Source organism: Podarcis filfolensis (genome assembly GCF_964270895.1).
Source record: "Podarcis filfolensis genome assembly, chromosome: 12".
In the NCBI taxonomy this organism is placed as follows: domain Eukaryota; kingdom Metazoa; phylum Chordata; class Lepidosauria; order Squamata; family Lacertidae; genus Podarcis; species Podarcis filfolensis.
Window position 1 is genome coordinate 11,152,921 of NC_139614.1, and position 27,629 is coordinate 11,180,549.

Consider the following 27,629-nt stretch of genomic DNA (forward strand, 5'->3'; position numbering starts at 1 on the left):
CTCTTTATAAAGACTTGAGGAATGAGATTATCACCCTTCTTTTATTGTCCATTCTGGGTTGCCCAGCCACTGCCACAGTGTCCTTTCTCTTGGCAGATCAAGGTGAGCAGGTGACAGCAAAGGTTGTGAGGTTTTTAGCTGGGGCAATCAGAATAAGATCCACCATTCAGGACCCTAAACTGTGTTTTATATACTCAACTTTTTATTTCTGTTCTGTGTATATTGCAATGTTCTTTTGTTGCTATGGCTTATGGCAGACGCAAATAAAGTTTCATTCATTCATTCATTCAAGTGCATTTGAAAGACCACCATACAGACCCTCTCAAAGGTTGGAAGGAACCCTCCTAGCAGTTCTGCCTGTCTTAGAAGCTTTGGATGTGGCTGCTCAGGAGAAGGGAATTTTCCATGACAGCCCCTTAGCTGTGTGTGGCATTCCCTCTCCAAACAGACACACCTGGCACCTTCATTGTATTGTTTCTTTACTCTGATCTTTGACACCTAATATATGTTTTTCGGACCCAGCCATGCTTCTGATTGTATGTTGCTTTAACTGATTTTCATACACCCCGGGAACTGATTTGACTGGCTGGTTAAACCAGGTGTGGGTAGTTAAAGGTAAAGGTAAAGGTAAAGGGACCCCTGACCATTAGGTCCAGTAGTGGCCAACTCGGGTTGCGGCGCTCACCTCGCTTTACTGGCCGAGGGAGCCGGCATACAGCTTCTGGGTCATGTGGCCAGCATGACTAAGCCGCTTCTGTCAAACCAGAGCAGCGCACGGAAACGCCGTTTACCTTCCCGCCAGAGTGGTACCTATTTATCTACTTGTACCTTGACGTGCTTTCAAACTGCTAGGTTGTCAGGAGCAGGGACCGAGCAATGGGAGCTCACCCTGTCACAGGGATTCGAACCCCCAACCTTCTGATCTGCAAGTCCTAGGCTCTGTGGTTTAACCCACAGCACCATCCGCATCCCATGTGTGGGTAGTTAGTGGGTCTCAAACCCTCAGTGAGTTAGGAACTTCCTCTGCATGCAAAGACAGACTTCAGAGGATTGAGCGGATGAGACAATAATTTCTGCATGTGCTGTAGAGGGAAGTGATGGGCAGATGGAGCTTGTCCACCTGGGAAGGTAGACCACCTAGGAGAAGGAAAACTCTGATCCTAAACCTCCACTGCCTTGTGGGATATCTTCGGGAAAAGAAAAGGGTAAGGAGCAAACCCTACACAACTCTGGAGTGGAGTCCCTAAGACGGATGCATGGCACCTTCTATGTCTCCTTCCAGCAACTCCTGCAGCCAAGCTGGTGCCAAACATACTGCTCTGCTTTCCTTCGGACCCCATCAGCGAGGCTGAGAGAAGGGGTCTTGTCATCTTGGCAGCCCAGGACCTCCAGACACACTACTCAGGCCTGCACTTTGGGGATGCAGCAGTTTGACTTGGAGGCGCACTCCGTTATATCTCAAGACAGTCAATAACAATCCATCCTGGGACCTTATGTTGAAGGCTAGGTAAGAATTTCAGGAACTAAAATAAAATAAAATAATAAAATAAAATCGTTTTTCCTTTTGGTGTATCTTTGATGATGATAATGATAATTAATAATAATAATACCCCATCCATCTGGCTGAATTTCCCCAGCCATTCTGGGTGGCTCCCAACAGAATTAAAAGCACAATAAAACATCAGACATTAAAAACGTCCCTAAACAGGGCTGCCTTCAGATGTCTTCTAAGTCAGATAGTTGTTTATTTCATTGAGATCTGATGGGAGGGCGGTCCACAGGGCGGGCGCCACTACCGAGAAGGCCCCCTGCCTGGTTCCCTATAGCTTTGCTTCTCACAGTAAGAGAACCACCAGAAGGCCCTCAGAGCTGGACCTCAGTGTCTGGGCAGAACAATGGGGGTGGAGACGCTCCATCAGGTAGGGATGGAACTAGCCCCAGTTAGTTCCCATTGAAATAAAAAAGTTAAATTTCACACTGATTTCTATGGGATCGAAGTGTGACTGAGGTTGCAATCCTATACCCACTTACCTGGGACTAACCCTCATTTAATTCACTAGGATTTGCCTCTGAATTGACATGCATAGGGTTGGTCTAGAACATATAGTCTGGATCTTTCTCCTTCCCCAACAAACATAGGAAGCTGCCTCCTGCTAAGTTAGACCATTGCCCCATTCCAGCTCTTTATTGTCCACACTGACTGGTAGAAGCTCTCCAGGGTTTTGGACAGGACAGTCTCCCAGTCTACCTGGAGATATTGGGGACTGAACCTGAGATCTTCTACAAGCAAAGCAGATGTTCTACTACTGAGCTATGGCCTTCAAAGCTACTGTTTCAGACTTGCTAGCCGACTATTCTGCAGTTCCTCCATACTTACGCTGGCAATCTGCCTTCTGCCTCCCTCGAGGCACAGATCTGCTAATGTCTGTAGGAAAATGACTGTGACACTCAGAAAGTAGGGATGGATTTATTCCAAAATGAAAACACGAAGTCGGTGCAGTTTAGCTAACAAAAGACATGTTGTTTATACGCATTAGGGGGAGGCAGAAGGCGGTGGAGAAAGTGATGGCTTTAAGAGGTTATTAATCGAGGTATATAAAATCCTAATGGGCAATGTCATCCAAAGTTACAATTTTCATTCCATCCGAGGAGATAATGCTGGGAAGGAAAAGAACGCACAATGAGATACGAGAAACTGTCAAGAATCACTCGGTTACAGAAGTGGTAACTGACATGTGGATTGACCCCTAAGTCAAAGTCATCCAAAGCAAAAACATTAGGGTAATTAAGAAACACTTAGATGTTATACAGGGAGAAATGATGAATGGCCCTTGGCACAACATGCATTTGCCTAACCGGACTCCGCAGAGAAGCAGGCTCTCAGCGATGCTTCTGATTTAACCACTCTCCCACAAACTGAGAGAGAGATTCTTATACATTGCTATTACGTTCGCAAAGGTAAATCTGTATTATGCAATTATGGCTGCTCATTGCTCAACCTTTTTGCTGTGCTGTTAGCTTTTAGCACCCAATAATAAGGTGGGATCACAGATACCCTCTGCAGCCCTACTGCGCCCCACTACCAAGAAAATTACAACAACAACAACAACAACAACAACAACAACAACAACAACAACAAAATTTATTATTTATACACCGTCCAGCTGGCTGAATTTTCCCAGCCACTCTGGGCGGCTCCCAATCGAGTGTTAAAAACAATACAGCATTAAATTAAATATTAAAAACTTCCCTAAACAAGGCTGCCTTCAGATGTGTTTTAAAAATAGGATAGCTGCTTATTTCCTTGACATCTGATGGGAGGGTGTTCCACAGGGCAGGCGCCACTACCGAGAAGGCCCTCCGTTTGGTTCCCTGTAACCTCACTTCTCGCAATGAGGGAACCACCAGAAGACCCTCGGAGCTGGATCTCAGTGTCCAGGGGAGGCTGCAGGAGGTGGACATGTTGTTTCTCCAGGTGAAAACATAACTGATAGGAAAGCATCAGCTCAGTGACACATTGTGTTGCATATTGAGAGAATGGACTTTGTGGCAGCCGGAGCAGGACACATGCTATAGATCACAGTACATGAAATGGGTTTCACGGCCTGAAGTGCATTGAAAATGTTTGAGGGTTTCTCATGTCTTATGGTTTCTCGGTAGCTCTTGTTCCCAAAGCTACTAGTAAGCCCGGAAGGTTCCTTGTGAAATATAAACACTGATAGCGTGTATTTTCCAAAATGACCTTGTGAAATGCACAAAGGTTCCTTAGTGGTGGGCTAGAAGCTAGACCAGAGGTTCTCAAACTGGTCTGCAAATCTCTGGTGGTTTGTGGGCTTCAGTCAGGGAGAATCATGAGAATATATGTACTTGAATTCAGAAAGAATATTTTCTGATAGCAGATCAAGGCCACTTTGAAGACCTGCGGATATACAGTGGTACCTCGGGTTAAGTACTTAATTTGTTCCGGAGGTCCGTTCTTAACCTGAAACTGTTCTTAACCTGAAGCACCACTTTAGCTAATGAGGCCTCCTGCTGCTGCCGCACCGCCGGAGCACAATTTCTGTTCTCATCCTGAAGCAAAGTTCTTAACCTGAAGCACTATTTCTGGGTTAGCAGAGTCTGTAACCTGAAGCGTATGTAACCTGAAGCGTATGTAACCCGAGGTACCACTGTAGAGTGCTATACAAATAATAATAATAATAATAATAATAATAATAATAATAATAATAATAATAATAAATCAATCCATCCACAATGTAAGCTCTGTATGCTTCCTCCTTTCCCCCATCCATGGCTTCTTGGAGTAGGTTCTGCAACAAGCAGGACACAAATGAAGGAGGAACAGGCTTTCTTCTCCTGGATGAAGTAAATGAATCATATTTGGTCCTAGTTTGGAGGCCCCAGAACATTTGCTTCTCATTATGCTACAGGGCTGTAGACATGATTACATTATTTTGAAAAGCAAAAAAGAAAAAGAAAAAGAAAAAAGCATGTCTCTGGTGTTCTGGGAAGAAGAGGTACTGGGTGCATAAACTAGTATAAAATTACAGGCCTGATTAAAAGGAAGATTTTCAGCTGCGGCTTCCATGTCAGTTCTTCATTAGATTAAGATTGTATCTTACTAAAGCCAAGTACTGAAGCCAGCATGGAACATTCATTTGCCATATGAAAAGAAACATATATTTGGTCAACAATGCTTCAAGAGTGTCTTAGCTCACTGGCAGGATTTACAGGGGATGTGGGGAGATAGGTAAATGGGTAAGTAGGAAGGAAAGCCATTGCGAATGGCTTTGGCAGCAACCCTAAGCACATCTACTCAGAAGTACGTCCTATTTAATTCACTGAGGCCAGGTAAGCGGGGGTGGGACTGCAGCCTAAGATCCCAAGATAAGTTAACCTAAGGAAGTTCACGGAAGGTAAGTTTTCTGTTGCCTCCTCCTCTCCACCCTGCAGCCACCAGCACCCCTAGAAGTCTCTCCAGAGGAGAGGGAACTCTTCTGAACAATGTTCTGAGAGAGGAGGGGCTGAGAATTGTTTCTATGAACAAGTTAACTTACATTAGGATCCAAGCGAATATCAGAGGATTTAGGGTAGTGCGAGTTGTGTGTTCGCACTGGGCACACAGCAGAGAAGGGTGCCTTCTCAAACACTTGCCAAACTTCAGGAAGGAGGTGTGAGGGTTCTGACAGGGTCCTGGAGTCCCCCTTCCTTCTTCCCAAAGTCAGGCAAGCATTTACGGGCTTTGGAAAGGAGATGAGGACCATGCCAGAGCCTCACGCCTTCCAGGAGGGTTGGTGGGGATGGTTTCAAACGGCCTCGCACAGGGCAGCATATTACCAAGATCTGCCCCTGCCAATATGCTCTGAAAAATGTGATCAACACTTCTAGAGTTTAATCAACATTTGCCTCTCACATAAATACTGCAAAAAAGTACACATATTTGTTTCAGTTTTACTTCATCACCCATAACAGAAAATACAAAACACAATAGATAGAGAATATACAAAAATAGAGAAAACACAAACCACAGACCTAGTGCTATGTTGGAATCTGTCCTCCAATTTCTTGAAAGTTTTCTTCCTCTGTAAAACAAGCTTCCATTTTTCTGCCTCATTCTCAGGGCACCTGAGAATTTCTTTTGATGAGCTTTACCTTACTGTTGGGGACGCGGGTGGCGCTGTGGGTTAAACCACAGAGCCTAGGACTTGCCGATCAGAAGGTCGGCGGTTTGAATCCCCGCGACGGGGTGAGCTCCCGTTGCTCGGTCCTAGCTCCTGCCAACCTAGCAGTTCGAAAGCACATCAAGTGCAAGTAGATAAATAGGTACCGCTCCGGCGGGAAGGTAAACGGTGTTTCCGTGCGCTGCTCTGGTTCGCCAGAAGTGGCTTAGTCATCCTGGCCACATGACCCAGAAGCTGTACGCCGGCTCCCTTGGCCAATAAAGCGAGATGAGCACTGCAACCCCAGAGTCGGCCATGACTGGACCTAATGGTCAGGGGTCCCTTTACCTTTTTTACCTTACTGTTGAGAGATGGCCAAGCAGGGTGTATGTATATTTCTTACCTGTAAATGTTTCAGCAACACTTTGCTGCCTCCCTGGCTTCCTTTGTTTTCTAATCTGAAAAAGCACAATGGAAGGCGTTACCTCATGATGTCTTCCCCTGGGTTTTAATTTAAGTGTGGTCACCCAGGAAGTGTGTGATGAATTGCAGAATGAAAGAAACGGCCTTCACAAACACCCTTCCACTACCTCAGGTGTAAGGTAAGTGAACCCCAAACTCTGCACCTTACCCACAAGAATTTCACAGACGTTTTCTCTCCCCTTTGATAATTTCCACATGCAATTTATTTCCTGTGAATGGATGCAGAGCAGTAGGGGGAAATGCAGGAGAAATTTTCGCACTGGCTTAAGTGGAACCCATGTCTTACTGATAACTGTGATGGGCAAAAGTTAGGTCAACCAAAGTTGTCATTGCAGCAGTTTAGAACAGCGAGTTCGAATAAAAGCAGCAAGAGATTAAGGGTGTTTAGAGTACACCAGTGCAAGTAGATAAATAGGTACCGCTGTGACAGGAAGGTAAACAGCGTTTCCGTGTGCTCTGACACCCGGGACGGTCCTGTTGCACCAGAAGCAGTTTAGTCATGCTGGCCACATGACTTGGAAAGCTGTCTGTGAACAAATGCTGGCTCCCTTGGCCTGAAAGCAAGATGAGCGCCGCATATTCGCCTTTGACTGGACTTAACTGTTCGGGGTCCTTTACCTTTACCTTTATTGTGAACCTACAAAATTAATTGCTCCTGTGCCAATCAAAATGTGACAGTTTTCCTTTGCAATTCCCATTTCTCTGAATTTTATGAGGCAGTTTTCCAACCAAAAAACCCATACCAAAATTCAAATATTAGTGAAAACAATGTACAAAATTGCGTTTATTCTGGATAAAAACAGCTCGCAAAAATCTATGCAAAAGGCAAGATTGCACACAAAAGTGTTTGTGGGAGGAGAAATGTGGTAAAAATGCGCAAGAATTTTCAAGTGGAGGTTATTATTATTATTATTAATCACAAATGTATATGCAAATAGGATGAACTGAACTTTAGAAAGGGGGGAAATGAGGATCTGAGGAACTGAAATTGGTAGATACATCTGGCTCCAATTAGGAACAGTACTTTGGACCAGTCAACTCTCATCTGCTAGGTTTACTAAGCCAGGAGGGACAGGAGTCAAGGGGGCTCATGATTTGACATTCGTCTCTAGCATCATATCCATCTCATCTGCCCCATTCAGGGTGGCAAAAAAAGGAGGAATTGTGAGGACTCCCAAAGGTATCTCCCCAAACTGGGTGAATGGGCAATTTGAAGTGTCAAATTCAATCCTGTCTACTGCCCTTAGTGCTGAAGACACCTTGCCTTCGATTACTAGCTGCTGAGAATATGAGTGGGAGAATGTTGTTGTGCCCATGTCCTGTTTGTTGACTTCCCATGGGCATCAGGTTGGGAAAATAAGGGTCTAATCCAGCAGGACTCCTACTATCTTCTTCTGTTCTTAAAATTATTGGCAGCAGGAGGGAGGAGTGAAGCTAAATGACCAGAATTGTGAAAATCTGCTCCTCTGTTTCCCAATCACAATTTAAACTTTTTAGCAAGGAGTGTATGCAGTCCCGACTATTGCTTCTGTGAACAGCCTGGCTAAATTTAAACTTTATACTTTCTTGTGCCTGCAGGTGTAGCATTCTGAGGATTCTTCACGGGAGATATTGGCCAAGACATCAATTCTGGAATTAATCACTTAATCAAACGATAGATCCTCCCATAGCTTGCCAGCATGATTTCTGCTGCGATAAATCTTAGCAGGCTGAAGCAAAACACAACAGAAAGTGTTGTTTTTAGGATGCAGGAAAGAGCCTGTGCAGTAGGTCAAACTCAAGGAAAACTGAGGATGTTGCAACCTCCAGCACAGGTAAGCATAATAATAATAATAATAATAATAATAATAATAGTTATTATTATTATTATTATTTATGTATATCCCATCCATCTGGCTGGATTTCCCCAGTCATTCTGGGTGGCTCCCAACAGAATAAAAAGCACAATAAAACACCAGACATTAAAAAGTCCCTAAACAGGGCTGCCTTCAGATGTCTTCTAAAAGTCAGATAGTTGTTTATTTCCTTGAGATCTGATGGGAGGGTGTTCCACAGGCTGGGAGCCATTACAGAGAAGGCCCTCTGTTAAGACATAGGCAAACAATTGTGAGTCTTCAGAAACTTATTTATGTTCCATTACATAAATTACATTTTTACCTTCTGTTGGGATCCATGACTTGTAAGCTGCAAATTGCACAGGAGGAAGAAGAAGAAGAAAAGAAGAGGAGGAGGAGGAGGAGGAGAGGAGGAGGAGGAATGTTGTCGCTGTTGTTAATAATAATAATACCCTGCCCATCTGGGGACAACGTAGGCTATGATTAGCTAAGGGTCAAGCAAGACAAGATGATGAATACAGGGTACCTCGGGTTACAGACGCTTCAGGTTACAGACTCTGCTAACCCAGAAAAAGTACCTCGGGTAAAGAACTTTGCTTCAGGATGAGAACAGAAATCGCATGATGGTGGCGTGGCAGCAGCAGGAGGCCCCATTAGCTAAAGTGGTACCTCAGGTTAAGAACAGTTTCAGGTTAAGAACGGACCTCCAGAACGAATTAAGTTCTTAACCTGAGGTACCACTGTACATGTTTGCATTTAACATGTCTCCTTATTTCTTCAAAATTATAGCCAAATTGATCCTGACTAGGCATGTGGTGTGTGTGTTACCGTTCCTCCATGTTCCTTGCGGAAAACTACATCTCCCCAATAAAAGCGCTTGTTATCTCTGCGAGAGAAACTTCCACTGCTACCAATGAAAGCTTCCTCCCCCGGCTAGTAGTTGGTTTGCAGGCGAGGCAAATTTTAGGGAGAATTATAATCCGCTTTCCTATGGACTGGTGTCCTGATGGTTATAGGACTGTGCCACAGAAGATATTTGGAAGAAAAGAACCAGATGTGTGAAATACAACCACCCTTTTAACGTCATGTCTAGTTTGCCTGTCAGAGAATGGTCCAAAGGCTCATAGTGCAGTTGTACTGCAGAAGTTAAATACCTACGTGGATGGAAGACTGTATGTCAATGAAAGACATTCTGAGCTACTTCGGAAGTGAGCAGAGTATAAGAGGAGTGATTCTGAAGGCACTCGCCTTAGTAGTTACGTGTAACGATTCTAGCGCAATAAATGTGAGGATTACTGAACAAGGTGCATTGCAAAATGCAAAATTGCAGGGCTGCGTGCAATTTCCTTTTTTGCAAGGGAGATGGAAAATATCTACCAATGGAAGCATGCAACTGTCTTCCCTGCTACACCACTGCTGAAATGTGTGCTTCTGCAATAGAATTTTTGAGATGGAGAAAAGCCTATAATAATATCACTTTTGTTTCAGTGCTATTTTTATAACTGTGTTACGCCTCAGTAGGGGGAAAGCTCATCGCGTAGACTGTTTCTATTTTCGCTGAAAGTGCTGTCAATAGACTTGCTTCCAGAGTAGAACCTGGAATTAATCCTTTAACCTGTGCATGCAGTAAAGAGCCATCTGCCTGAATGGAAATACTTTAAGATACAATGGTGCTTTCTTTTTCCTGAAACAAAGCTGTGAGGGGAATTAAAAGCCATAAAATTCAAAGCTACTATAGGGGTGGTGCTGTGGGTTAAACCACAGAGCCTAGGACTTGCTGATCAGAAGGTCGGCGATTCGAATCCCCGTGATGGGGTGAGCTCCCGTTGCTCGGTCCCTGCTCCTGCCAACCTAGCCGTTCGAAAGCATGTCAAAGTGCAAGCAGATAAATAGGTACCACTCTGGCAGGAAGGTAAACAGCGTTTCTGTGTGCTGCTCTCGTTCGCCAGAAGCGGCTTAGTCATGCTGGCCACATGACCCGGAAGCTGTATGCCAGCTCCCTCGGCCAATAAATAAAGCAAGATGAGCTCCACAACCCCAGAGTTGGTCAGGACTGGACCTAATGGTCAGGGGTCCCTTTACCTTACTATAGGGACATCAGAGTAGCCAAGGTCAGTGAGTTACCTTCTGTTATGTATTCAGTGGTCTGTGTTTGCCTGAGCTTGAGTCTGGACTAAGGAATCTGAGCTCTTGTGTTCTGATTCGATACATGATATCCAATCACAGAACATTTCAGGATTTGGGCCTCTGCCATTGGCCCTTAAACTCTGAGTCATGATTCGCAGCTTGGAAGTTCAGACAGCCAATCACATTGGGAGTGGGAGTGGCCCAGGCCTTCAGAAATGTATAAACAGTTGCTTTGCGCCTGTTGTCCAGTTATGTAGTTCAATAATGGTTCTTGTTGTTATCACTGTGTCTTGCCTCGTGGGAGCCCACCTATACTTCACCCTCAATCAACAGTCTTCATTTCTGCAGTCAATAATAATAATAATAATAATAATAATAATAATAATAATAATAATATCTTTATTGTCATTGCCCCCTCTCGGGGACAACGAAATTACTTGGCTGCTCCATAAAAACACTAATTAAATAATACAGTATAGTACAGCAAGGAAGATTAGATGACTTTCAAAGTCCAGGCTTCCCATTCAGGGCCGAGATTGCTCTGGAGAAGAAGCTGTTCTTAAGACGGCTCGTTCTTGTCTTCATCGTCCTGTATCTCCGTCCCGACGGCAGGAGCTCGAAGAGACAGTGACCAGGATGCGATGGATCTTTTACTATGTCCAGTGCCTTCCTATGGCACCTTGTGGCATAAATCTGCTCTAAGGTGGAGAGTGGGCAGCCAACAATGCTCTCTGCTGCCTTAACAACTCTGCCCAACCCCATCCTGTCCTGGGTAGTACAGCTTCCGTACCACACACATAAGCCATAAGTGAGCACGCTCTCAATGGCACAGTGATAGAAGGCAAGCAGCAGTTTCTGCAGAAGATGGTTTTTCCTTAAAATTCTCAAAAAGTAGTCTCTGCTGCGCCTTCTTCACAAGCCCCCTTGTGTTGACACTCCAGGACAGATCCTCTTGTAATTCAATGCCCAAAAATCTGAACGTTGTTACCCTCTCCACACAGACCCCATCAATAAATACCTTCCTTTAAAAAAACCCCCTTTTTGCAACCCAGGGTCATCGTCTGATCACTTTATTGTTATAGATTTGGGAGCCTCCCCACAATCCTAAAAATTAATAAGTGGTAGGATTTTGGTTATTTGGGATGTGAAAAGATTTTTTTCAAAGAATCCAGGGACACTTTATTTTTTAAAAAATAACTTTTTAAAAAGAACTTTTTTTCTCTCTTTAGAAAAATAAAGTAACCCTGGATTCTTTGAAAAAAATCTGGTAACCTTAGCCCAGAGGATCACATCATTTCTCTGTGCAGTGCTGATTGCTGCTCCTTTGTGAGCACCTTCCTTGAACACAGGGGAGTCACTCACAAAGTTGCAGCACCCTATAGGACCGAACTCGCCTGCTCTCTTTCGGGGTGGGTGGGACAAGAAGATGCAGCATCTTCTCCTTCCTCTCCTTCCTCCCTATGAAAGATCAGAAAAGAGAAAGGCTTCTTGCGTTGATGAGGAGATGAGAGTTTGTTTGTCTCGAATTAGACCTAATATAAATGAGATTACCTGGGGAAAGCAAGCTCACACCTCCCATTGACTTTGCATACATATGTAACAGGCTCATTCATAATTTTATTTTGGGAATGATTCATGGTTTTATGTAACTGCGTTGTTTTATGCTTTCTGGATGCCCCAAGATCATATTATAAAGTAGTTGTGTTCTAGGTTATAAATCAAGAATGGCTGGGAGCTGTTTCTTTTTGTTTTCCAATGTATTTCTTATCAATAAATATTTCAGTGTGACACAAGCAAATTTTTATTCTGGAAGTGTGGCCCAGAGAAAAAAAGTTTGAGAACATGTCCTAATAGAACATGATTCCAGAAGGCATTTTAATATTCCAATTTTTTATATATATAAAAAAACCCCAAAACTTAATTTTCTGCAGAAAGGACAAATGAGGATTATATGATAAAAAAAAAACAATACAGCTAGGCATTTATTTATTTTTTTTATAATTTTTTTATTGGTTTTTCAACACATATTAAAAGACAATACAACACAATACATAGACAAACAAACATATAAACATGTATAATTTCTTGACCTTTCTTTCCTAAAACCTTCTTTCAGCGACTTCCCCATACCTCCCCTTTCTGCATCCCTGTTTTAAATCATTCCAGCAACCCCTAATTTCAATTTTTTGTAGCACTTTCTTTAACTCTTTTTTTTTCATGTCCAATTATTTGTCACTGCAATTCTATTTTGCATTACCCAAGACATTTTAACATTCATTAATTTTACAGCAATTCTTAAGATAAACTTTAAATTTCTTCCAATCTTCCTCCACCGTCTCTTTCCCTTGGTCACGGATTCTGCCAGTCATCTCCGCCAGTCCCATGTAGTCAATCACCTTGGTCTGCCATTCTTCCAGTGTGGGTAGTTCTTGTGTCTTCCAATACTTTGCTAAAAGTACTCTTGCTGCTGTTGTAGCATACATAAAAAACATCCTATCTTTCCTTGACACCAATTGGCCTACCATGCCCAGGAGGAAAGCTTCTGGTTTCTTCACGAAAGTGCATTTAAGCACCTTTTTCATTTCATTATAAATCATTTCCCAGAAGACCTTAATCCTAGGGCACGTCCACCAAAGGTGGTAAAAGGTACCTTCAGTTTCCTTACATTTCCAACATTTGTTATTGGGCGTGTGGTAAATTTTTGCCAGCTTGACTGGGGTCATGTACCACCTATATATCATTTTCATAATGTTCTCTCTTAAGGCATTACATGCCGTGAACTTTATACCGGTGGTCCATAACTGTTCCCAGTCAGCAAACATGATGTTATGACCAATGTCTTGTGCCCATTTAATCATAGCTGATTTAACCGTCTCGTCCTGTGTATTCCATTTCAACAGCAAGTTATACATTCTTGACAGATTCTTAGTATTGGGTTCCAATAGCTCTGTTTCTAATTTTGACCTCTCCACCTGGAAGCCAATTTTCCTGTCCAGTTTGAAAACTTCATTTATCTGATAGTAATGAAGCCTATCTCTTACTTTTGACTTCAATTTCTCATAGCTCTGCAATTTCACTTTTCCCTCCTCATGTTCTATAATTTCCCAATATTTTGGCCATTTGGGTTCCATATTAAGTTTTTTCACTTCCTTAGCTTCCATTGGTGACAACCACCTGGGGGTTTTGTTTTCCAACAAATCTTTGTACCAAATCCAAACATTATATAATGCTTTCCTAACAATATGGTTTTTGAAACCTTGATGAATTTTAACCTTGTCATACCATATATATGCATGCCAGCCAAATCTGTTATTGAACCCTTCCAGATCCAAAATGTCTGTGTTTTCAAGAAGCAGCCAACTTTTCAGGCAGCAGAAAGCCGCTGATTCATAATACAACTTTAAGTCCGGCAGGGCAAACCCCCCTCTTTCTTTTGCATCAGTTAGTATCTTAAATTTTATTCTGGGCTTTTTGCCCTGCCAGACAAATCTAGATATATCTTTTTGCCACCTCTTGAAACAATCCATTTTGTCCCAGCTAGGCATTTTAATGCCGATTATGATGTGTGGACACTGTACAAAACTTGCATGCATGAGCAGCGTTGATCTCACAAGAAACACCTGTCTGGAAGTATCTGCTTAAACAGGCAAGAGCAAAGTGGACTGTGAATTTGGGAGGCAAGGAGGTAAGAGGTCCCATGAACTCCTTGACCCGGGAAAGAAGCTTGGAAGAGACATTTAGAGCAGAGAAAACAAATGGGAAGACAGACGGTGGAAGATAATAGCCAGAAAGTTTGTCAAAGCAAGAAAAAAAAAAAAAAGCTTTTAAGTGTGTTATAGAAAATACCTGCTCCTTTTCCCTTATGGGGTATCCAAGAGCCCATATAGAGTCCTTAAGTCCATATAGAGTCCTTAAGTCCTTAAGTCCCTATTGGTAGGAGAAAATAACAGAGACCAACGAGACAATATTGAGAAGCAAAGCAGCTAGTAAGCCTGATCTTTATTAAACTCTTGCAACAGTGCCCTCACTCACCACATGCAGGAGGGAGGAAGAACCCAGAACAATGGTGCACAAGCCCTTATATAGATTTTTGAAATTGCTCACCCAGTAGCCCAAGGTAAGTGTAAAGGGACCCCTGACCATTAGGTCCAGTCGCGGATGACTCTGGGGTTGCGGCGCTCATCTCGCTTTAATGGCCGAAGGAGCCGGCGTACAGCTTCTGGGTCATCTGGCGAACCAGAGCAGCGCATGGAAACACCGTTTACCTTCTTGGCAGAGCGGTACCTATTTATCTTCTTGCACTTTGACGTGCTTTCAAACTGCTAGGTTGGCAGGAGCAGGGACCGAGCAGCAGGAGCTCACCCCGTTGCGGGGATTCGAACCACCGACCTTCTGATCGGCAAGTCCTAGGTTCTGTGGTTTAACCCACAGCACCACCCTTGTCCCAAGACCACCCCCCAAAACATCATACATGCACTACAGAAGGAGGTGGTCTACAGCAGAAATCCTGTCTGCCAGGATATCTGTTAATGGCTGCTGATAGCTTTACCTGGGCAGCCTGGCCATTCTTTTTTGATGGTAAATACTTAAATTCCTGAATCCAGGTCACAGGCTCATCCTCTTCATACACAGATATGCCCTTAAGACAGGTAAGCAAAATTCAATGGAGAGGCTCTCCCATTTCCTTCCTCCTTGCAGAGAAATATTTGTGGTCAATTTGGGAGAGCCAAAATGGTTTGTGGGAGAGTCAAAATGGCTTCAGGATTGCTCTCCTGTACTATTTCAGACACGTGGTTTATATACTTATGAATGTGTTTGCCTTGTACATTTATGAACGTTTATTTTTTATTTGGGACCTTAGAATTCTTATAACAAGTGAAACGGAATGAGTAGCTTGGTTAAGAGTAGCATTGCAAGTCCACCCGGAATAATATCCTGGGCTTTATAAACAACGTCGTCTACCTAGGCATATCCCTCGTCGCATTTAGCGAGGAAACATCCACGGTGAAATAGTTGCTGTGGGAGAGAGATGAGAAACATTAACTTAGCTGTTTCTCGACAAGGAAGAGCACAGCTGGCGAGGCCTGCTGTGAAGTGTGACTTTTACAGCTTGGCGCTGTGTGTATTTAGCAAAAGCAAACACATCCTGCCCAGGGTTTTAAAAACACAATTTGGAGGCCTGCCTCGTTTTGAAGGGAAACGGAGCGGAGATGGTACGGCTGAAGTGGTCCCCTGATAAAAATTGCACACTGTTGTTGTTTACTCCTGTCTTGGACCAGCCCAAACTGGGGAGGCCTCTCTTCAAATCCTCCCTCACCCATAAAGCTCTCGCTGGGTGGCCTTTGGGCAAGTAACTCCCTCAGGCAGAACTGCCTCAGAGGAATGCTGTGAGCATCAGATGGGATAACTTCATGCAAGCTCCCTTGGGGAAAGGGTGTGATAAATAACATTGCACAGCGAGAATAGGACCGGAGCGAATGGACTGTAGAATTGGCTATGGTTATTCCAACTTGCAACTTGCTTTTCTAGGGGGGGGGGAAATATGAACTGGGTTTAGGTGTGCCGGCATCTTGTAAAATGAGCCTGTGTGTGGCATGGGGAATGCATGTTTTCTTGGCAGTGCAAGCGAGCCTCACAAGGATAAAAGAGCACACTGTCCTCTGAGAATATTCCTCACATGTGGCAAAGGCCTTTAGTGTCTGACATCTGGAATCGTACTGGAGGGGATGGCTGTGTTGGTTTTGGGGAGGGAAAGTGCTGTCAAGGCCTCTGGTTCTCTCAGTGCCTTAGGCTGGGTAGTTGTTGTTTAGTCGTTTAGTTGTGTCTGACTCTTCATGACCCCCTGGACCAGAGCATGCCAGGCACTCCTGTCTTCCACTGCCTCCCGCAGTTTGGTCAAACTCATGCTGGTAGCTTCGAGAACACTATCCAACCATCTCGTCCTCTGTCGTCCCCTTCTCCTTGTGCCCTCCATCTTTCCCAACATCAGGGTCTTTTCCAGGGAGTCTTCTCTTCTCAGGAGGTGGCCAAAGTATTGGAGCCTCAGCTTCACGATCTGTCCTTCCAGTGAGCACTCAGGGCTGATTTCCTTCAGAATGGATAGGTTTGATCTTCTTGCAGTCCATGGGACTCTCAAGAGTCTCCTCCAGCACCATAATTCAAAAGCATCCATTCTTCGGCGATCAGCCTTTTTTATGGTCCAGCTCTCACTTCCATACATCACTACTGGGAAAACCATAGCTTTAACTATATGGACCTTTGTCGGCAAGGTGATGTCTCTGCTTTTTAAGATGCTGGCTGGGCACCTTACATCAAAGGGTGAGGCGTTACAGCCTCCTCTGGAATGGTAAACACTGACACTGGGAGCTGAGTGCTAATCCAGACCAGGATGGGCCCACAGGTGCAGATTTACAACCATGGTTTTTAAGTTAAGGAAGGGTTTTGATAATGTAGATGGAACCATGATGCCCTACTTTTTGTGTTCATAATGTGTTATTACCTTGTCTTTTTCTCACTTAGTTTATAATCGTTTTATGCTGCTGTATTGATGAAACTCTGCTATTATGTCACGCCTCCAACGGTATTCATGGGACAGATAACTAAGGACATGGAGGGAGGGAGGGAGGGAGAATTAAAATGTGACACCAAAGGATGGAGCAGCGCAACCAGCGACCAAGAGCAGGAAAAGAAACAGCGTTTTGGAAAATGGTATGGCCGGGTATTACTTACATTTGATGGAAAAAAAGCAATGTAAAAGACATTTTAATTAACAAGTATGCCCTGTGTCATTTTAGAATGACATGAAAATGCCAACCTGTATTTTTTTAATCATTTAATCATTATTTGTCCTTTCTGCAGAAAATTAAGTGGTGTTTTTTTTTTAATTGCAATATTAAGATGCCTTCTGGAAGCCTGTTCTATTAGGACATGTTCTCAAACTTTTTTCTCTGGGCCGCACTTCCAGTATAAAAATTTCCTCGCGCCACACTGAAATATTTATTGATAAGAAATACATTGGAAAACAAAAAGAATCAGCTCCCAGCCGTTCTTGATTTATAACCTAGAATACAACTACTTTATAATACAGTGGTACCTCGGGTTACATATGCTTCAGGTTACATATGCTTCAGGTTACAGACTCCGCTAACCCAAAAATAGTACCTCAGGTTAAGAACTTTGCTTCAGGATGAGAACAGAAATCGTGCTCTGGCGGCACAGCAGCAGCAGGAAGCCCCATGAGCTAAAGTGGTGCTTCAGGTTAAGAACAGTTTCAGGTTCAGTACGGACATTTGGAACGAATCAAGTACTTAACCTGAGGTACCACTGTATAATCATGGGACATCCAGAAAGCATTTAAAGGGGTTCTTTTTGGTGTCCTGGCCTGGGGACCACAATTTTCATAATACAGTGTTGCTTTTGATGATGCTACCTGTGTTGAAGAGAATAATGTCATTCATATATAAACTATGTTTGTACTTTGATTTGTAGAACAACAACAAGAAAAAGTTTATTAAGGGGTCTACTGAGACCCCCAGAATTTTCAAGCACCTGAAATTTTCAACTGATATTCATGAGGTGGGAAGTGTGTTCGAGAGCTGCTGCCCTAAAGCTTTTTCCCAGGTGGTATTTTTTTAAAACACACACACACACATCAAAATTAAAGTGTGTACCAAGTTAAGCAGGTTTAAGTGTGCAGTGGGCAAATAAGCTTAAGGATTAAACAGGCTAAATCGTTTCTACAGCTTTATAAGCTATTATGTTTTCTCTTTCTATTTGCTTTGCTTATACAAGTTCAAACACTAACTATCAGGGTTAAGGTATTTTAATTGCCTGGGCTGTGTACTGAAACAGTTTCTCATAAGCAGTTTCACAGTAGGCACTTGTTAATAGTTTTCTTCTCCTTGTATAAAATAAAATGTCGTCGTGAGAGATCAAATAGTTTGTTCTTCCTCGGCTGCAGCCACTATGAATGAACGGATTCCCAAACTGTAATCCAAAACCAGATGCAAAACGCAAAATTTGATGGGTTGGAAAACGAAGCCCCTGTTTTATTAAAAGGAGGCAAATGCATCTAAAGGGGCACATCATGGATAAGAAACCCTTAAGGATCTATTAAATATAGAGACAATCTAGCTTCTGGTGGGTCAACAGCTTTCATAAGGCTCTTTAGTCTTGGGCTAGCTTACATACATTCCTTGAAACAAATTCTTTGCATGCCCTAAAGATGTCTGGATTCTGACATCTGGGAATGTTTTAGAGACAGTCGTTTTACATATGCCAAGTTACTATCGAATGTCATGAATGTACTTCTGTTTCCAGAGATTTGCTATTTGCCGTTTAGTGCCAACTTGGAATGGTACGGTTCATGAGCCAGAAATGAATTTTGTTTCTCTTGCAGCTACTGCTTATTTAATTAGCCGGTACAGTGGACAGTTCTTGGTTTTACACCCTGATCCGAATGTTACTTACTTGGAAGTCAGTTCCATTCATTTCAAGGGAACATACTTCCAAGTACAGCACTATAGCAGGAAGGGAAAATCTGCAGACCTTGGGATGTTATTGGACTACAATTCCCATCATTCCTGACAACTGGCCATGCTGGCTTGGGCTGAAGGCAGTAATATCTGTAATATCTGGACTCGGCTCAGGACCGCAATACCTCAAGGACGGCCTCTTTCCATATGAACTTACCCGAACCTTGAGATCATTTTCTGAGGCCCTTCTTTTTGTGCTTCCTCCTCGAGAGGCTGGCAACACGAGAACGGGGCCTTCTCTGCAGTGGCTCCCCATCTGTGGAACGCTCTCCCCAGGGAAGTTCGCCTGGTGCCTTCATTATGCACCTTTAGGTGCCAGGCAAAAACGTTCCTTTTAAACCAGGCCTTTGGTTGATCCAATTTACATCCTAGGCCCTTTAAAAAAAATTGTGGGGCTTTGTTTTGGGGATGGCTATTGGGCTGTTGTTTTTATTTTTATTACGTCTTTTGTGGTTTTATATCTTGATTTTATTCTATGACCCCTGGGCTTAGGGTGGGATATAAATTCAATAAATAATAATGAAAATAGGTCCCCATTCTTGTGCTATAGTAATTTCCCACAGCAACTACTGCCATTGCCACTCTTAAATGAAACATGAACACAGCGTCGCCTTTAAGTGATATGTGCCACATATCATCTAGTTTGGCTCAAACTCTATAAACAAAAGAAATGAAAACAAAACTCCATTTTTTTATTAGAGGGTAACTAAATGGTTTCTTATCACTTCTCCAACGACAATGTGTCTCAGTGTTTGATTGAAGGGAGATGAGCTGGAAATAAAAAAGAGAGGAAATTTAAAGCCCTGTCTTGTTGCAGAAGTTTAATTTAACTGGCTTGTCACTCTTGCTTTGGTAATAATGGTCCTATCGTGCTTTTCGAAGAGTAAATGTTGAATAAAAAAGTGGACTCAAGGCATTTGTCATTCTGTAATTCATTGCAGAAACCTATGAGTTTTATTGTGTCAAATTAGTCTTTTGTTAGTAGTTTTAAATTGTGCTTTAATTTTCTTTTAGAAAAACCTTAAATGCAATTTCTCCCTTAAACAATAGCTTTCTTGGAAGCTTAAAAAATGACTTACCTTTTTGTCCTTTCTTTACTTTGTTGAGGACTAATTATTTTGCTTTAATAAGGGATTTGCATAGTGATATAAGGCTGGAGATTTCAATTTTTTACGCATAACTCTGCAAACAGGAGGGCGCTTTTCACATTGTCACCAGCACATAAAGAAGACTTAACCAGTCGAAAATGCAAAATGCACATTATCACATGTGCCCTAGCCTCCAAGCAGTGAGATGCTTCAAACCTCGGGTTTGGAAGGAAGGTCACTGGAGATGGTGGTGTCTTTGTGAGATATGGTTCTATTTACATATATAGTGAGGCAGAACATAAGACAAAAGGACTCACAGCATTAATGGGACTATTGCAGTGGTTTCCAAGCAGTGTGTCGTGGCACCCTGGGGTGCCTTGAAGGATGGTCAGGGGTGCCGCGGGCAACACTGGCCTCTGCCCCTCTTTCCTCCCCTCGCTCCTCTGATGCCCTTTTGCGTCTCTGCCTCCCTCTGCTGTTTGTTGCAGCAGCCCTGGCTACAAGCTCCCCAGGCGAATGGTGCCTCTGGGACTGGGACCAGCGGGTTCTTCCCAGGCTCCTGTGGGGCAGTGTGGGGCAGCTCAGACACCAGGGGTGGCAGCAGTGGCTGCCCAGAGGACTCCCAAGGAGAGGGGAGAGGAGAGGAGGCTGAGGGAATACTCCACAAGGGAGGGTGTTCGAAAAAGGGCGTGAGACTGCCGGCTCTGCAGGCAAGGGGTGACATAACTGGGCTCCTGAGCCCCACAGGGGTGCTGCAGGAAGAATGTAGTTGGTCAAGGGAGACGTGGACTCAAAAATTGAAAACCTCTGGAGTTGTCAGGAACGTGCCTCCTCACCCCACCATACCAAGAGAGTCAGCCTCGGAAATTGACCTGAGTGAGGAAGAGGCTGACCCTATAGCTGAGAGCTGTCTGTCTGATTTTAAAGAGAACAGCCCAGGGCCCCTCCTTTCCAGGCAAGAAGTGGTTAGTTCCCAAGGGGAGGAAGAGCTGGATGTTGACCAAGGTGTTGCCAGGCAACCAGCAGATAAGGTGGTGACAGAGGCTGAATCTTCTGAGGAAGAGGTAGCTCAGCCCTGCAGTCCAAGAACATGGAGATTAGAGAGGCTACGAGAGAAGAGGAAAGGAAGGAGACGAAAGGTGGGATTTTGGCATTCTTCCTGTTGGGAAAGGAATGATGAGTCAGACTGAGCAACTAGATTAATGGCAGCATGCCATGCTTTGCATGTGTTTTTCTTTTAAATCAACTTGTATAAAACTGACGGAGAGTTCTTGCTACTTTATCAGGCTGCTCGCCTGCCAGAGATTATTATAGGACTATTGTGATGGGGTTAAAGCCCCCTCCCTCAACAGTCTTAACCCAGCTCGCCCCTCCCAATGCTCACTCTTGTGTTCACACTGCCGGCTTAAAATACAGCCAGGTTGTTCCTATTCTGTTTGAAGCTGGGGTGTGTGTGTGTGTGGAGGGGAATGCATCAAAATGCATCATTTCCTATGAAACAACAGGATGAATGCATAGTAGAGATGGATGGTGACTATTGTCATGTATACACTGCTTCCTTAACCAGCAGTGGGGGTGCAGAGTAAATAAGGGTGCATGGACAAAACAAGTGTATTTAGTGGGGTACCAGCTACGAAGTGTCAAGCTGCAGGATGAATACCACGTCTGGTTTGGCCTTCTGCATCTCTACAAAAGGAATAGTTGCGCATCGAGGTCCCTAAGACACCCCAAATAAAAACACAATGACACTTAATTTTTCTTTAAGGTTTTTGGCATAATTTTGGCCACAACTTTATTAAATTACAGCAATGTGAGTGGTTGCTTAGGCATTGGTAGTACTAACTGACCCCGCACGGGGACAGCTCTGACATTTGCACCCCCTACGAAGTCAGCAAGGGTAAGTCACCTGGGGAGAGAGTCGGGACTGGGAACCATGCCTCACCTCTCCCCAGAATGCTCCCAGGGGCTATTGCGCGGCCCTAGCCCCTTGCCAGGGGGTTCGGACAAAAGCATGGTGAGCCCCTGGGTTCCTTTAACGGAAAACCCTTGAAGCAGCAGCAGCATTTTGGAGGGGCAGGCACAGCCAAATCCATACCCCTCCACCAACCAATTCCCAAACCAATGCCTAACCACAACCTTACAAGTTGTGACGATTTGCTATGCAGTAGGCAAAAACCAAATGGCACCAGCCAATCAGCCAAATGGACAAAATTCCTACCGGGCCCCTGCCCCAACGGCAGACGACCCCATGACAGGCATAGCAAGGTCAAGCAAACAGCCTAACATTAGGGAAGGGAGGGAAAAGAGGAAGTTCGTCGCTGCATGCAATGTATTTAACAAATAGGGCTGTCAACATATAAATTTCTCCAGTAACAGCCCGCCCCTGCTTAAAAGAATGGCCAAACCTTTTGCCTAGCAACAGTGAGGTGTCTCGTCAGCCCCCACCGCAACACGTGCTCTCCATGTGGGAGAACACGCTTTGTCACTTTTTCGAGAACCCACTGATTTTACCAGGATCAAACCCACACGTAACATCCAATATATACACACAACCCCACTTGCCATGACATGAATGGCATAATCGCGAAGTTTTTCTGAGCTCAAAAGAGGCTGTGTTTTATTGCCATTCTCTTACACGGCGCTAGTTAGGCTCTGATGGATTATTCCACGTGTATAGACAATATTCCATATCTCCCCCATAATGCTTACATCCTGTCCTGTAGTTTTACAGATGTGTTATAGCTGGAAGTATTTTAAAAAATAACGCGACAAAAAGGACGGGAAACATAAGTAATCAGGCAGAGGAGCTGCATAATGAACCGCTGTTGCAAACAAAATGAGTTTCTTCACGAATATGATCAACTGAAATGGTTGCAACAAATCAGAGATTGCTGCAGTACCACTGCAGTTTCGAAGAATTATGTTTAACGGTCATATTTACCAGCACGTACATGATTCTTCCCATCCACTGGGCCTAAACAACTCCACAAGAATTAATTAAGCTTCCCATCATTTTATTTATTTATTTATTTTAAAAAGCTGTATATGGGGGTAGGAGGAAAAAATCTGAGTTGGTAACCTTGTTCTAGAGATGATAAGAGAAAAAGACAGATGGACTTGTTGAATTTCACTGTAGAATTTCTCCTACAACACAAGTATGGGAAAGAGGACATAATGGGGAAGCTATAAGGGAGTGTGAGTGGACTGCCACTCTGGCCCTCTCCATGATTTATTTTCAGGAACTTCTTCATCAGTTGAAGGTGGCCAAAGCTGGTTAGAATGCAGGAGGTGGCTTTCTCTGTGGGGTTGGCCAGATGCAAAAGAGGACTTATTCTGCCCCTTTAATAGCTGTACAGTGGTACCTCAGGTTAAGTACTTAATTCGTTCCGGAGGTCCGTTCTTAACCTGAAACTGTTTTTAACCTGAAGCACCACTTTAGCTAATGGGGCCTCCTGCTTCCGCCGCGCCACCGGAGCACGGTTTCTGTTCTCATCCTGAAGCAAAGTTCTTAACCTGAAGTACTATTTCTGGGTTAGCGGAGTCTGTAACCTGAAGCGTATGTAACCTGAAGCATATTTAACCCGAGGTACCACTGTATAAGAAAAGAGAATTCCTTGTGTATTTTCCTACTTACAATGTGTGTATATCAAATGTGAACGACAGTTTGTACATCTTGAGTACAACTCGTATACCCCTCTCTAGGAAACAATACCCAAGCAGTTAGGTGTCGTTTGAAGGCTTAAGGATGCATGTACACCACTGTATGAAATCTCCACGCAATACCACACAGGGCCACCTCTCTCCATATGAACTGCCCCGGACCCTGAGATCATGATCTGAGGCCCTTCTTCATGTGCCTCCTCCATGAGAGGTTCAGAGGGTGGCAAAACAAGAGCGGGGCCTTTTCTGTGGTGGCTCCCCTTTTGTGGAATGATCTCCCTACAGCAGAGAGCAAAGCATAAATGTTCCTTTTCAACCAGGCCTTTGGCTGATCGGCATCATTTTTATTTTGTATTTTGTGTTTTTTCTTTAATATTGTATTTTTATGCTGTGAACCACCCTGAGTTCTATGGATGAAGGACAGTATACAAATTTAACAAACAAAGAAAGAAACAAACAATTTGCTCTGGGAAACATCCTGAGACAACTGTAAGTGCTTGACACTGCCCAGATAATGGGAACTACAGTTCTACTCGTTAAGATATGTAGAATTATTAAGGCTCTCTCGAAGTCTTTAGATTAAAAAGAAAGGAAGAAAGAAAAGTAAACGACACAGATGTAATCCTGTAATCAGTAACAAGGGGAAAATGCAAGATTTATCCTGACATTAGCTTGGAAAATATTCATGTGTTGTCAATGCTGCTCTAAAAATTCAAGACACACCACAAGTTCAGTCGAGCGTCACAATTCACTCTGAGGTAAACAAAGAAGGCACTTATCTGCCCAAATTTGGACAGCTTCCCTGCGGAGAAAATCATGTACTGTATATTACTGCAGCAGAAGAATGCAAACATTCATCACCCAAAGGTGTGCATTCACCTTCTAGTTCTACAGAGTAAATGGGACGCTTCTGTATACGAGGGTCTCATTAGACTGCGCTTATTACAGATGTCATCTCAATGGAAGGAAACATCTACTCTGATTTTATAGCCGTAGGGTGCTAGTGCAGAGACTTCTCACCCAGCTACCACAGGGTATAATGGTGCAGCAAAAAACAGCCTCCGACTAGCCCAATACAGGCAGCGTCGTTCATGTCGCAGTAGTCCGATGGCAAAGATATGTCAACTTTGACGACTGGGTATTTATTTAGCAAACTCTTATCGTGCTCTTCCAGGGTAGATCTGCAGTCAGGATTTTTAACGTTAGGGAAGGGTTAAAGAATGGTTTTGATAACGCAGATGGATACATGATGTCTTCCTTTTTACATTCATAATACTTTGTCCTTTTTATTGCTTCATTTTAAATTGTTTTATGCTGCTATATCGGCGAAGAACTGCTCATATATCCCTATGTAGTGTTTCTGAGCGCTCTGGTTTCCATCACAGTGTTGCGTTGCGCCAGAAGCGGTTTAGTTCTGCTGGCCCCATGACCTGGAAAGCTGTCTGTGGACAAACGCTGGCTCACTTGGCCTGAAAGCGAGATGAGCGCCACAACCCCATAGTCGCCTGTAAAGGGAATTGGGGGTTGCTCGTGCGTAAGGGGGCTGCTGCTCTAGGCAACGTTGTCTGGCTAAACCTTTCCCTGGCTGGACAGCCCTTTCTCCGTGGCTGTGTCAGTCACTGGCAGAATCCATCAGTGGGTGTTTCCTGAACTTCTTCCAACATAAAAGCTCTTTGACGCCAAGTCTCCGCCTAGCTTCCCTGCGCGGAAGTCTTCTGCGCAGAGTGGGCGTGGCCAGCGGAGGTCCTGGGCTCTCCCCGCTGGTCTCTGTGGAAGAGTCTTGGAGCCATGTCTCCGAAGTCCTTCCCTGCTCCCCTTTCTTCCTGGTGTCACGCCGATTTCCTTCCCCAAAGGAAGTGTTCTCTCTCTCCCTGCTGGTCCCTTCTCCTGCATCGTTGGGGAGCCTTACCTCCACTCTTGGCTCCGATGGCAGTTCCCTGACATCGCCTTTGACTGGACTTAACCATCCAGGGGTCCTTTACCTTTTATGTAGTGTTTTACCTTTTCTTTTACCGCATTTAAACTTGAACCCACCTCCAATGGTATTCGAGGGTATTAAAATTAAATTTGAAAGGCTAAATTTGCACAGATAACAAAGGACACAGAGGGATGGAGAGTTTAAATCAGCCCCCCCCCCCAAAAACTCGGGTTTCCAGATGTTTTGGGACTACATTTCCCATCATCCCTGACCACTGGTCCTGTTAGCTAGGGATGATGGAGGTTGTAGTCCCAAAACATCTGCAGGGCCGAGTTTCCCTATGTCTGATTTAAATGTTACACCAGAAGGTGGAGTAGAGCAACTAGCGACCAGCAGGGAAAGAAACATCATTTTGGAAAATGCTGTGGTTCGGTATTACTTACATTTGATGGAAAAAGCCAAGGTAGGAAATGTTTTAATTAACAAGTATGTCCTGTAACTAGAGGGACGCGGGTGGCACTGTGGGTTAAACCACAGAGCCTAGGACTTGCCAATCAGAAGGTCGGCAGTTCGAATCCCCACGACGGGGTGAGCTCCCATTGCTTGGTCTCTGCTCCTGCTAACCTAGCAGTTTGAAAGCACATCAAAGTGCAAGTAGAAAAATAGGTACCACTCCGGCGGGAAGGTAAACGGCGATTCTGTGCGCTGCTCTGGTTCACCAGAAGTGGCTTAGTCATGCTGGCCACATGACCCAGAAGCTGTACACCGGCTCCCTCGGCCAATAAAGCGAGATGAGCGCCGCAACCCCAGACTCGGCCACGACTGGACCTAATGGTCAGGGGTCCCTTTACCTTTACCTATGCCCTGTAACGTTTTAGAACGACATACAGTCCTACCTTGGAAGTAGAACGTAATCCGATCTGTTCGACTTCCAAAACATTTGGAAACCAAAGCATGGCTTCTGATTGGCTGCAGGAAGAACGTTCGCAAACTGGAACACTCACTTCCGGGTTTGGGAGCCAAAACGTTTGAGAACTAAGCTGTTCGAAAACCAAGGTATGTCTGTCTCTAATACCATTTTAATGGGGGAAATGTTAAACAAGTTAGTGTGGACCCACCCCTAGTGTATGTATGCTTCTCAGGGTGGCTTGCATTAATTTAAAACCACAGCATCAATATTATACTCAGTAAAATAAAATGCAGTAAAGATGCAACATAAGAAGAGACCGTAGATAAAACATAGCCTTAAAATACAAAATAAGGTAATTAGCAAGGCAAAAGCCTGCAAAAGGGATAAAAATGTTGTCACCAATATTTGTGACAACAGCCAGCCAGAGATGGACTCTACCCAGCTTTATAAGGTGTGTTCCACAATTTGGTTCCAACCACTGAATGTCACCATTGCTTGGCTAATGGTACCCAGAGGCAACTGCCATGACTCCCATTTTAGGTGGATCACAGAGAAAGGCCTTTCCATCTGTTCTGAAAGAGCAGGCAGGCTGGTAAGGAGGATATAGTTTCGAATTGGATGAGGGACCGCATGTTAAAATTCCTACATTGCTCGGGGTTGGGCTAGATGACCCTTGGGATTCCTTCCAACTCTAGAATTCTAGAATGTTATGATTCTTCAGTGCTGCAGTCGCAGGTCCTTTGATTCCAGTCTCAGCCCAGAATACACCCTGTCTTTCTTCTTCATCATCTTTGGCGATCACTTGTAGTCGAGTAAGATTGTCTTCCGTAAACACAGTCTTAACAGTGAGTCCATAAGTGACTGTGGAGGCCAATTCTGCATCCAGATGTCCTTCCACAGTGCGGACATAGGTTTCTAGGCAGGAGTTGATCATGGTGTGGATTTGCCAAGCATGCCTTCCTCCTAGCACGTTTTCCCCTTGCGTCCTGAGTTTGAGTGTCTTCTAAGTCCACAACACCTTTGGTAAAAGCTGTTCTCCAACTGGAGCACTCGCAGGCCAGTGTTTCCCAGTTGTTGGTGTTTATACTACATTTTTAAGATTTGCCTTGAGAGAGTCTTTGAACCTCTTTTGTTGACCACCAGCATCACGCTTTCCATTTTTCAGTTCAGAATAGAGTAGTTGCTTTGGAAGGCGATCATCAGGCATCCGCACAACATGACCAGTATACAGTGGTACCTCGGGTTACATACGCTTCAGGTTACATTCGCTTCAGGTTACAGACTCCGCTAACCCACAATATTACCTCAGGTTAAGAACTTTGCTTCAGGATGAGAACAGAAATCGTGCTCTGGTGGCGTGGCGGCTGTGGGAGGCCCCATTAGCTAAAGTGGTGCTTCAGGTTAAGAACAGTTT

At 44.0% G+C, this 27,629-nt stretch overlaps 1 long non-coding RNA gene across 1 annotated transcript in view; it reads left to right on the plus strand.

Annotated features, from left to right (window-relative positions):
- Nucleotides 1-1,076: 1,076 nt before the first annotated feature.
- LOC310745645 overlaps nt 1,077-27,629 on the plus strand; it is a 31,533-nt gene continuing 4,980 nt past the window's right edge. The window contains exons 1-2 of the long non-coding RNA XR_014540271.1: nt 1,077-1,507; nt 7,722-7,957. This is a non-coding gene — a long non-coding RNA (uncharacterized lncRNA). The remainder of the gene's footprint in view (nt 1,508-7,721; nt 7,958-27,629) is intronic.